Genomic DNA, 13,701 nt, shown 5'->3' with positions numbered 1-13,701 from the left:
TAAAGAACTTGATTGGTTATCTTGCTTAAGTGTGTGTGTGTGTGTGTGTGTGTGCGAATGTGCATGTGTTTGTGTTTTTTCCTAGAATGTTGTGAAAAGTCATTGATGGTTTTACACAAAAAGTCTTGTGTGGCATATGATCAGACTTGATTGCTGGAGAGATTCTTTAGGCCATGGTGTGGAAGATGAATTTGAAAAGAATGAGACTGAACATAGGAAAAAGTGTAAAAATGGAGAAGGCAGTTAGAATGGCATTGCTAGAGTTCCAGGGAAAATATGATGACCTAGGTAAGTGAAATCAGAAAAGAAATGTGGAAAAGCATCTAAGATACATTTCAGAGGTGGAATTGACAGTAGCTACTGAGTAACTACATGGAAGATAGAAACAAACTAGAGAATATTATCACTATAGCAAATTCATCCTATATTCACAAGCCATTTTGTGATCATATCTACAAATTTATCTCCTGTGTATTAGCAGAGAAGCCTCTGTGCAGATAACTGGACCCAGTTCTTGAGACAAGTACATACAGTCATGTGTTGTTGAACCGTGGGGATACATTCAGAGAAATGCATTCTTAGGCAATTTCATCATTGTGCAAATATCGTAGACTGTACTTACACAAACCTAGATGGTATAGCCCGTGGTAGACCTAGGCTATAAGGGATAGACTATTGCTTCTAGGTACAAACCTATAGTGCATGGTACTGTACTGAATACTGTAGACAATTGTAACACAATGGTAAGTATTTGTGTATCTTAATATATTGAAAACTAGAAAATGTACAGTACAAATATGTTGTGAAAGACACAAAAAATATGGCTCAGCTGTATAGGAGGCTTACTGTGACTCGAACTTGAAGGGCTGGAAGCTGCTTGAATGAGTCAGTGAGTGAGGGGTAAGTGAATGTGAAAGCTTAGGACATTACTGTACACTACCATAGGCTTAATACACACTATACACTTAGGGTACTCTAAATTTATTACATAAATTCTTCTGTACTAATACCCTTAGCTTACTGTGACATTTTTACTTTATAACTTTTAATTTTTGAAACACTTTGACTTTTATAATGACACTTAGCTTCAAACACAAACACATTGTACAACTGTAAAATTGTTTTTTTCTTTTTTTTCCATGTAAGATGGGTTATGCACCAACATCTTAACAAGGTGGGAGGGTGGCATATCTCATGCATGTGTGTGAATACCCAATGATCATGCTTATGAACTACGAAAGTATTATTCTTTCTTTATATCCTTATTCTACAGCCCTTTTATTGTTATTTTACTTTTGAAACATTTTTGTTAAAAGCTAAGACTCAATGCAGCCCGCATTGCCAAGACAATCCTAAGCCAAAAGAACAAAGCTGGAGGCATCACACTACCTGACTTCAAACTATACTATAAGGCTACAGTAACCAAAACAGCATGGTACTGGTACCAAAACAGAGATATAGACCAATGGAACAGAACAGAGCCCTCAGAAATAATACCACACATCTACAGCCATCTGATCTTTGACAAACCTGACAAAAACAAGAAATGGGGAAAGGATTCCCTATTTAATAAATGGTGCTGGGAAAATTGGCTAGCCATAAGTAGAAAGTCGAAACTGGATCCTTTCCTTACTCCTTATATGAAAATTAATTCAAGATATATTAGAGAGTTAAATGTTAGACCTAAGACCATAAAAACCCTAGAAGAAAACCTAGGTAATACCATTCAGGACATAGGCATGGGCAAGGACTTCATGTCTAAAACACCAAAAGCAACAGCAACAAAAGCCAAAATTGACAAACGGGATCTCATTAAACTAAAGAGCTTCTGCACAGCAAAAGAAACTACCATCATAGTGAACAGAATGGGAGAAAATTTTTGCAATCTACTCATCTGACAAAGGGCTAATATCCAGAACCTACAAAGAACTCAAATTTACAAGAAAAAAGAAGCAACCCCATCAAAAAGTGGGCAAAGGATATGAACAGACACTTCTCAAAAGAAGGCATTCATACAGCCAACAGATACATGAAAAAATGCTCATCATCACTCACTATCAGAGAAATGCAAATCAAAACCACGATGAGATACCATCTCACACCAGTTAGAATGGCAATCATTAAAAAATCAGGAAACAACAGGTGCTGGAGAGGATGTGGAGAAATAGGAACACTTTTACACTGTTGGTGGGACTGTAAACTTGTTCAACCATTGTGGAAAACAGTGTGGCGATTCCTCAAGGATCTACAACTAGAAATACCATTTGACCCAGCCATCCCATTACTTGGGATATACCCAAAGGATTACAAATCATGCTGCTATAAAGACACATGCACACGTATGTTTATTGCAGCACTATTCACAATAGCAAAGACTTGGCATCAGCCCAAATGTCCATCAGTGACAGACTGGATTAAGAAAAGGTGGCACATATACAGCATGGAATACTATGCAACCATAAAAAAGGATGAGTTCATGTCCTTTGTAGGGACATGGATGCAGCTGGAAACCATCATTCTCAGCAAACTATCGCCAGAACAGAAAACCAAACACCACATGTTCTCACTCACAGGTGGGAATTGAACAATGAGATCACTTGGACACAGGAAGGGGAACATCACACACCGAGGCCTATTGTGGGGAGTGGGGAGGGGTGAGGGATAGCATTAGGAGATATACCTAATGTAAATGACAAGTTAATGGGTGCAGCACACCAACATGGCACATGTATCCATATGTAACAAACCTGCACATTGTGCACATGTACCCTAGAACTTAAAGTATAATAATAATAATAACAGAAAAAAGAAAAAGGACATTACTGGAAACCTGGCAAAATCTGAATAAATTCTGTAGTTTGTTGATATTAAAAAAAAATAAAAATAAATAAATAAAAGCTAAGACGCAAACAAACAAATTAGCCTAAGCCTACACAGTGTCAGAATTATCAGCATCACTGTCTTCAACCTCCACAGCTTTTCCCACTGGAAGGTCTTCAGAAGCTCTAACACGTATGAAGCTGTCATCTCCTACGAAAACAATGCCTTCTTCTGGAATACCCCCTGAAGGAACTGCCTGAGGCTGTTTTGTAAGTAGAAAGAGTACATTCTAAAATACTGATAAAAAGTATAATATAGTAAATACATAAACCAGTAACATAGTCATTGTCATTTTCAGGTATTATATACTGTACATAATTGTACATGCTGTCCTTTTATATGACTGGCAGTGCAGTAGGTTTGTTTACACCAACATCACCACAAACACATGAATAACTTGTTGTGCTAGGATCTTATGGCAGCTACAGCTTCAATAGGCAATAGGAATTTTTCAGCTCCATTATAATCTTAAGGAACTGCCATCATAGATGTGGTCTCTCATTTACCTCAATGTTGTTACATGGTACCTGACTATACCCGTCTTGTAAGTTACTAACCTGGCAGTGACTTTTATTATCACCGTCTTGTAAGTTTGAGGAAGATTTTCAGTCCCATATAAGTTGACAATTCTGTGTAAACTAGTACCACTGATATCCTGGAATCATTTCTCTGATTTACTGCTCTCTTTTTTGAGACTCTGTCTGAAACTAACATCTGACATTTTTCTTTGACGTTTCTTCTTAATGGAAATGGAAACTGAATAACCAACATGTGACAATGTTTGTGAGCTTTTGCTTTGTCTGTGAGGTGCAGCCTATGTCCAAATAATTGATACCTATCACTTAGGAAAGAGAATATATGAATAGCTCCTCTCAGTGTTCATGCTGATATACCAATCACTGTGTATCTTCCTTAGAAATTTGGGTAGTGCTGGAAAGTTTGTTTTTGCTCTGGAGACATCTCAGAAAAATAAGAGGAACAGCAAATCTAAACATGAGAAACCATTCTTTGACAATTATTTTGGTGCCTATCATATGATAGGAACTATTACTAACAACAACAAATACTACTACTTCTACTACTAATGAAACAATATATAAATATAATCATAACAAATAAATTATACCTCATTTTATTTAAATTTTCTCATAAAGCTGGAATGTATCAATCCCATGAAGTCACCATCTATGCTTTAAATACCCCTCAAATCTATAAATAAATTTATCCCCAAACCAAGATTTATCAGCATCCTCCAGAAATTTTCAATCCTTACATATATTCAGTATTCATAAGTAGGTTCCAGCTTATTATAGAAAGTAATTTCCATAACCAGGCCTCATGTACAAAATAGATGCAAATGCCCTTCTAAAGGGTCTGTCTCAGCACTCAAAAACTTGGATTTTTTAACCTTACATATTACCAGCTTGTGCTTTATAGATGTACCAAAGCCCATATTAAATTGATTATATATATATATGTGTGTGTGTGTGTGTGTGTATGTACACATATGTACACACACACACACATATATACATGATACCTACTATGATTTGAGGTACTTAGGACATAGCTTTTTAGAAGACCAATATGGTACCTTCCTCCATGGAATTTATAATCTAGTGAAAGAAAGAGATAACATACAGATGAATAAATAAGATGATGATTTACAGTGATATAACCTATAGAAATGATAAAACAGGGTTCAGCATGCAATGCAGTGTTACAGATACAAATGTTAGACTCACAGACCAACTCCTTCATAAAGTACTTTCTTTCCTTCTTTGTAGCCTTATGTAACTCATGACAAGTGTCACAAATTCATTTACTTAATTATTTATTGAATATCTACTCTATTGCATTTTTCTAGGCAATGTGGATAAACAAAACCAGCAATGATTCCTGACGTTATAAAAATTATTCTAGTGGAAGCAGCATTCCTTGTCATAGGTGTCACTAATACTTATGGTCAGAATGTCCAAAGTGTTTCCCAAATTAGGCATTGTCTATGTCATATCAATCAACTGGTACAAAGAAATTTGGAGTTGAGAACCCTCAGAGCAGTAAATGTACTGAGAAAAAAATCTAAATTAATTTTAATATCAAAAATCATTAGAATGCTGAAGTTGCATATTTATACTTTGTAAGCTGTATATTTTTGTGCTCACTGTGGCTTTGTACTATTTACAGTGTAAAAGAAGGAACACAGAAATTTTTTTCTTCCAATTTGTAGTGAGTATAAAGCAGATCATTTAGGTAATATTTTAATTAGAGAGTTACATAAGAGGTTAATAAAGCCATCCCAGTCACATTTTTGAATATTAATTTTTTCAAAATTGTAAAGATCTGCACAGAAAAGAAGTCATAAACATCAAATTAGAGTAATGTTCTAACAGTCAAATAAACCATTTATTGAATTTAATGAAGATCATTTAAAGCAGTATCACAGAAGCTTCTATACTGAGAAATATGATGTTGCTCTTTTTTAAAAAGGAAGTTAACCATCCTTTTTTTCTAGAAGCAGTGACAACTCAGAACATTACACCATTTCCTTGGCAGCTTGCTGAGCCTCTACTGTATGCAGAACACTGTGTTACTGAGGAAAACAAAGAAAACATGGAGTGTATGCCATAATTTCTTTTTTAAAAAAATCAACTTGAATTTTAGATTAAGGAGTAAATGTGCATATTTTTTACCTGGTGCATGACACTGAGGGTTGGGGTAAAAATGATCCTATCACCCATATAGTAAGCATAGTGCCCAACAGATGGTTTTTCAGTTCACGTGCCTCTCCCTTTCTCTTCTAGTAGTAAATAATTGCTACTACTAATGATAGTATGATACTATACTATATTAATAGTAACATTAATAATAATGTTATTAATGATTGTTTTCATCTTTATGTCTATGTGTATCCAGTGTTGAGCTACCACTTATAAGTGAGAACATGTGGTATCTGGTTTTCTCTTTGTCCATTAATTCACTTAGGATAGTGGCCTCCAGCGCCATCTATGTTACTGCAAAGGACATAGTTCTGTTCTTCTGTATTCTGTCCTAATTTCTGAATGACCAACAAGAGCACAGAAGTCTTCGTTAATGTGACAGTGAACTAGTTATCCACAAGGATATCCAGAAGAAATACATTAATTTTGAAAGTTAACAAGAGTAAGACAATGATTCTTTGTAATCATAGCTCCAATAAGTATCAGTAATTATAAGTTTTCACAATCTTAGCATTTTCTATAGTAAATTTCTCTAGAACTTCTCACAGAATTCAAATTTTCCAGATTGCACACAAAATTAATTTTTATCGGAAATTGCTTCCTTTTTTAAACTTTGCTTTCAACCATACTAATATGTTTTACTTACTTTTATAGTTTTTTATTTAAAACTTTTAAAAAATACTGTGTACACCATGATGTTTTGAAACATTATACTTTGTGGAATGGCTCAGTTGACTGCATTAATATATGCATTATCTCATATATTTATCATTTTTACGTGGTGAGCAAACATCAAATCTATTCTCTTCATAATTTTAAAGAATATAATACATTGTTATTAACTACAGTCACCGTGTTGTACAAGAGATGATACTATGTTTCATTAATGTGATATAAAATTACTTGTTTAATGACATTTAAAGGTTTAGCTAATTATTTTACTGGCATTATGCACACATAGTAAAGTCAATGCTTATTTCCTAAGGTTTGTCTCATGTTGCTTTCTTTATATGTGGAAGCCCAAGGAGTTTACTACCTAATAATATACCAAAAGTCTATATTATACATATAATTTACACTTATTTGTGTATTTCTCAAGAACCGTGTGCCTAAACTTTATTGTTTAGTAAGATACAAGGGCTTGATAATGAGTCTACCACTAATAAGACTGTTCTTGGAGACATCTAAGCTGTTGCTAATGTTTTGACTGACTCTTCAGCCACAGCTATCTTGGTCTTGAGTGCACGGAATTTTGATTTGTGATATCCTACAGTTACTAGAACCTTGGCATGAGTTGCTTCATTAATTATGGTATCAAGAACTCTAAAGTGTCTGAGATTTTATTATGCTTGCAAGCTAAACACTTAGCATGCCACAATTTCATGAATGATGGCAGAAGACATACAACTTGTGGACCAGAGCCAAAATAATTTGTTATATACAGCAGAGGAGTCAGCATGAGCTTCATATTTACATTAGTTCTTCTTGCCCCTAAGTTCAAAGGGGGGTAACACAGAGTGGGCCAAGTGAATAGTGTACAAACATGTCTGGTTACAACTAAAAAAAATTGTTCTTAGAAAAACCCCAATTTTATAAGAAGGCTTATATGGTTTGGCTGTGTCTCCACACAAATCTCATCTTAAATTGTAGCTCCCATAACGTCCATGTATTGTGGGAGGGACCCAGTGGGAGATAATTGAATTACGGGACCAGTTTTCCCCATATTGTTCTCGTGGTAGTGAATAAGTCTCATGAGAGCTGATTGTTTTATAAGGGGAAACCCTGTTTTGCTTGGCTCTCATTTTCTCTCTTGTCTGCTGCCATGTAAGATGTGTTTCTTGCTTTTCATCATGATTCTGAGGCCTCCTCTGTCACATGGAACTGTGAGTCCATTAAACCTCTTTTCCTTTAAAAATCACCCAGTCATGGGCATATCTTTATCAGCATCGTGAAAATGGACTAACAGAGGGGCTGTTGACAACTCTGCCTAACATTTGCTTCAGAGAAATACATTATTTTTAGATTTGGGTAAAGAAACAAATCTGTTCCGTGCTCTGAAGGGAGACATTATCTCTATATTCCAAGGCAGCTTGCTATACAAACATCCTTCAAAAGACTGTCTTGAAAAAGGCTGTCAATGCCACTAAACAAGACTTGCAACCATGTGGGAGACCCATGGAAACATGTCTCCCAACATTTTCTTGTAGATTTTGCTAATTTCTCTACCCTTAGTTTATTTGAGGTCAACAAGTATCCTTGTGAACTGCTTGATAACAAATTACTAGCCATCTGAGCTTCATCTTGAGGTAAATGACCACAGGACCTGCATTTACTTTCTATAGGTTGAGTATTCCTTACTAAAATGATTGGGACCAGAAGTGTTTCAGACTTGATTTTTTGGATTTTGAAAGATTTGCATTATACTTAACCGGTTGAGCATCCCAAATCTGAAAATCCAAAATCTGATATTTTCCAATGGGTATTTCCTTTGAGACTTATGTTGGCACTCAAAAAGTTTATATTTTGGAACATTATGATTTCAGATTTTTGAATTTGGGATGCCCAACCTATATTCCATGTTTTAATGGGGCTTCCACATGTATTTTGTTAGGGTCCAGGGTTCAATGTATTCCTGAACTCATCTTGCAGCTAGTTCCAGAATGCACAATTAGGATAGACATACCTAACAGCTGGTGAAATCTCCACCTTGGTTTTCTGACCTGGGGTATGAGGGCTATTAATTATATTGGAAAACGCCAAATGGAAGGCATTAGAACTTTCTCAGCCTAGGAAAATGGTAGATACTGAATTTAAAGCAATTCACATTCTCAGAAGGAATACTAGATTAGTGCCACCATCAGGGACTTTAAAGATGCAGAGACGGTGGTTCTCATCACAACCCCATTCAAGTCTCCAATTTGGCCTGTGTAGAAGACAGATGTCTCTTGGATAATGATAGTGAATTATCATAAGCTTAATTATGTGGTGACTCCAATTGCAGCTGCTCTACCAGATGTGGTTTCATTGCTTGAGCAAATTAATAAATCCCTCTGGTATCTGGTATGCAGCCACTGATCTAGCAAATGCCTTTTTCTCCATACCTATTCATATGACCCATCAGAGCAGCTTTCTTTCAAGTGGCAAGGCCAGCAATACACCTTCACCATCCTACTTCAGGGTTACAGCAACTCTGCAACCCTATGTCATAATTTAGTTTAAAGAGAACTTGTTCACCTTTCCTTTCCATAAGGTATCATGCTGGCCCATTATACTGATGACATGATGCTGATCGAATCCCGTGAGCAAGAAATAGCAACTACTCTAGACTTATTGGTAAGACAGTTGCATGTCAGGCAAGGGAAATTACTCCTCCTGAAATTCAGGGGCCTTCTATCTTAGTGAAACTTCTAGGAGTCTAGTAGCATGGGGCATGTCAAGATATCCATTCTAAGGTGAAGGATACATTTTTGTGTCTGGTACATCTTACAATCCAAAATGAGGCACAACACTTAGCAGTCCTCTTGATTTTGGAATCAACATATTCCATTCCTTATTTGGGTATGTTACTCTGGCCCATTTACCCAGTGATCTTTAAAGCAAATAGTTTTGAGTGGGGCACAGAACAGAAGTTTCTGCCACAGGTCCAGGCTGCTATGCAAGCTGCTATGCCACCTGAGCCACATGATCCAGCAGATCCAACGTTGCTTGAAGTATCAGTGGCAGTAAAGATGCTGTTTGAAGTTTTGGGGGCAGACACCTATAGGTAAATCACAGCATGAGCCTTTTGGATTTTTGAGCATGTCTTTCCATTATCCATAGATAAGTACTCTTCTTTTGGAAAACAGCTCTTGGCCTGCCACTGGGCCTTAGTGGAGACTGAATAGTTAACTATGGCAACAAAACGGTCATGCTTTCTGAGCTAGCCATCAAGAACTTAGTGTATTGGACCCAATAAGCCAAAAATGTTGGGAGTGCAGAGCAACTCTTCACCATCAAATGGAAGTGATATTTATGTGAATGAGCCTAAGCAGGCCCTGAGGCACAAGCAAGTTATATGAAGAAATGACTCAAATCCTATGGTCCCTGTATCCAAACTGCATTATCTCTCCTCCAGCTTGCACCTATGACCTTATGTAGAGTTTTCTAGCATCAGTTGATAGAGGAAGAAAAGACTCGGGCCTGGCTTACAAATGGTTTTGCACAATATGCAGAGGCACCACCTCAAAGTGGAAAACTGCAGCACTATAACCCCTGTTGGGGACATCCTTGAAGGAAAATCCTCCCAATGGACAGAACAGCAAGAAGGGCACCTGGTTATTTACTTTGCTTGATAGGAGAAATAGCCAGACATGTGAATATATGCCCTTCCATGGGTTGTAGCCAGTGGTGTGATTAGATTATCAGGGTTTTGAAATAAAAACATTGGTGGAAAATTGAAGACAAAGAGAGATATGTGGATAGATCTTCCTGAATGGGAATAAAACATGAAGCTATTTGTGTTCACTAAATGCTCACCAAGGGGTAACCTCAGCCTCAAAGGTGAGGCCTTTACTAATCAAGTGGATAGGATGACTCATTTGCTGAATACCAATCAGTCTTCTTTCCCAGGCCAGCCGGTCATCACCCAATGGACTCATGAACACATTGCCATGGTGGCAGAAATGGAGGTTATGCATGGACTCAGAAACAAGGACTTTCATTTTCCTAAGCCAATATAGCTATGGCCACTGCTGAGTGTCCAGTCTGCCAACAAAAGGGACCTGCACTGAGTCCCTGATATGGAACTATTGCCCCAGTTGATCAGACAGTTACCTGGAAGAAGGTTGATTACACTGCCCACTTCCATAGTAAACAGGACAAGCACTTATTTTCCTACTGGACTAGAAGCTTTCTGTGGATATGGATATGCCTTCCCTGCACACAATGCTTTTGCCAAAACTACCATTCATGAACTTATATATTGATTCATCTGCCATCATACTATTCTACACAGCATTGCTTCTGATCAAGGAACTCACTTCACAACAAATGAAGTGAGGTAATGGGAACAATGTTTATGAAATTCATTGTTCCTTCCATATTTTTCAGCATCCTGAAGCATCTAACCTTGTAGAATGTTGGCATGGCCCTTTGAAAACTTTGTTACAGCACCATCTATGTGACAATTCCTTGCAAATCTAGCACAAGGTTTTCCAGAAGACTGTATGTGTTCTGAATCAGTGTCCAATATATGGTACAGTTCCTCCCATAGCCAGAATTCATGGTCCTAGTAACCCAGGAGTGAAAGTAGGACTCAAACCACTCTGCATCATCTCAAGCAACATACTGGCAAATGTTTTGCTTCCTATTACTGAGAATTTATGCTCTATTGGCCTAGAGGTCTTAATTCAAAGGGAGCAATGCTTCTGCCAGGAGACACAATAATTATCCCATTAAACTGGAAGTTAAGGTGGTTATCTGGCTACGGTGAGTTCCACATACCTCTGAGTAAACAGGTCAAGAAGGGAGATATGATGTTGGGGGCAGTGATTGATCTGAACTAACAAGGGTAAATTGGGCTGCTCTTCCACAATGGAGGTAATGAAGAGAATGTATGGACTACAAGAGATCTCTTAGTGCTTCTCTTAGTATTATCACGTTATTTCATTTAGATCAATAGAAAATTATAACAACCCAATTCAGCTAGGACTATGAATGGCCCAGACTTTTCAAGATTGAAGCTTTGGGTCATACAACCAGATAAAGAACCACAACCAGCTGATATTCTTTCTGAAGGTAAAGAAAATACAGAATAAGTAGTAGAAACTAGTTATAAATCCCATTTACAATTGCCACAAAATAAAATACCTAGGAATACAGTGAACCAGGGAGGTGCAAGATCTCTATAATGAAAATTACAAAACGCTACTCAAAGAAATCAGAGATAACACCAACAAATAGAAAAACATTCCATGCTCATGGATAAGAAGAATCAATATTGTTAAAATGGCCATACTGCCCAAAGCAACTTAAAGATTCAATGCTATTTCTATCAAACTACCAAATAAATTCTCCTTCACAGAACTAGAATTAAATTATTAAAAATTTATATAGAACTGAAAAGGAGCCCAAATATCCAAAGCAATCTTAAGTAAAAAGAATAAAGTAGGAGGCATCACACTATCCGACTTCAAACTGTACTACAGGGCTACAGTAACCAAAACAGCATGGTACTGATAAAAAAACACACATAGACCAATGGAACAGAATAGTAAGCCCAAAAACAAGGCCACACATATACAACCATCTGATCTTTGACAAAGCTGACAAAAACAAGCAACAAAGAAAGGAATCCCTATTCAATAAATGGTGCTGGGATAATTGGCTAGCTGTATGCAGAACACTGAAACTGGATCCCTTTCTTACACCATACACAAAAATCAGCACAATATAGGTTAAAGGCATAAATGTAAAACTCAAAACTATAAAAATCCTGGAAGATAACCTAGGTAATACCATTCTGGACATAAGCACAAGCAAAAATTTCATGACCAAGACACCAAAAGCAATTGCAAGATAAGCAAAAATTGACAAATGGGATCTAATTAAACTAAAGAGCTTCTGAACAGCAAAAGAAATGATCAAAAGAGTGAACAGACAACCTATAGAATGGGAGAAAGTTTTTGCAATCTATCTATCTGACAAAGGTCTAATATCCAGACTCTACAAAAAACTTAAACAAATTTACACGAAAGAAAAACAACACCATTAAAAAGTGGGCAACGGATATGAACAGACACTTCTCAAAAGAAGATATTTATGCGGCCAACAAACATATTTAAAAAAAAGCTCATCATCATTGGTTATTAGTGAAATGCAAATCAAAACCACAATAAGATAGCATCATATCCCAGTTAGAATGGTGATCATTAAAAAGTCAGGAAACAACAGGTGCTGGAGAGGATGTGGAGTAATAGGAATGCTTTTATACTGTTGGTGGGAGTGTAAATTAGTTTAACCATTGTGCAAGACAGTGTGGTGATTCCTCAAGGATCTAGAACTAGAAATACCATTTGACCCAGCAATCCCATTATTGAGTATATACCCAAAAGATTATAAATCATTTTACTATAAAGACACATGCTTACATATGTTTATTGCAGCACTGTTCACAATTGCAAAGACCTGGAACCAACCCACGTGCCCATCAATGACAGACTGGATAAGGGAAATGTGGCACATACACACCATGGAATACTATGCAGCCATAATAAAGAATGAGTTAATGTCCTTTGCAGGGACATGGATGAATCTGGAAACCATCATTCTCAGCAAACTAACACAAGAACAGAAAATCAAACACTGCCCATGTTGTCACTCATAAGTGGGAGTTGAACAATGAGAACACATGAACACAGGGAGGGGAACATCACACACCAGGGCCTGTCAGGGATTGGGGGACAAGGCGAGGGATAGCATTAGGAGAAATACCTAACGTAGATGACAGGTTGATGGGTGCAGCAAACCACCATGGCACATGTGTTCCTGTGTAACAAGCCTGCATATTCTGCACATGTATCCCAGAACTTAAAGTATAATAAAAAAAGGAAAGAAGAAGAATAAGTGTATGGCTGCCAAGTTGACAATGGGTGGATGTGTGATGGTTAATTTTATGAGTCAATTTGACTAGTCACAGTGTGTTCAGATTAAACATTTATTTCTGGGTGTGTCTGTGAGGATGGTTTCAGGATGAGATTAGTATTTGAATCAGTGGACTCAGTAAGGTTTATTGCCCTCTGCAATATGGGCAATAAACGTTGAGGACTGGAATAGAACAGTAAGCCAGAGAAAGGAGCAACTAACTTTGGTTGCTTTTTGCCTGCCTGCTTTGTCTGACATAGCTCATCTCATTTTCTCTGACCCTTGGTCTGGAAATTACACCATCAACTCCCTGCATTCTCAGGGTTTGGGGCTTAGATTGGAACTTTGCCACAGGCTTTTCTCGTTCTCTAGTTTCTACATGGCAGGTCTTAGGATTTCTCACCCTGCATAATTAAGTGGGTCAATTGATCAATATAGACAGACAGATATAGATATATAAAAATATATATTTCTCTATCTG

The 13,701-nt window shown here is 37.0% G+C and overlaps 1 non-coding gene across 1 annotated transcript; it reads right to left on the bottom strand.

The window, feature by feature from the left end:
• Positions 1–1,140: 1,140 nt before the first annotated feature.
• LOC116272285 lies at positions 1,141–1,244 on the bottom strand. The gene has a single exon (XR_004181001.1). It is a non-coding gene; the product is annotated as a small nucleolar RNA U13 (small nucleolar RNA).
• Positions 1,245–13,701: the final 12,457 nt, after the last annotated feature.

This window comes from Papio anubis, chromosome X, assembly GCF_008728515.1.
Source record: "Papio anubis isolate 15944 chromosome X, Panubis1.0, whole genome shotgun sequence".
Classification (NCBI taxonomy): Eukaryota; Metazoa; Chordata; class Mammalia; order Primates; family Cercopithecidae; genus Papio; species Papio anubis.
This window is presented reverse-complemented; position numbering and strand designations above follow the sequence as displayed.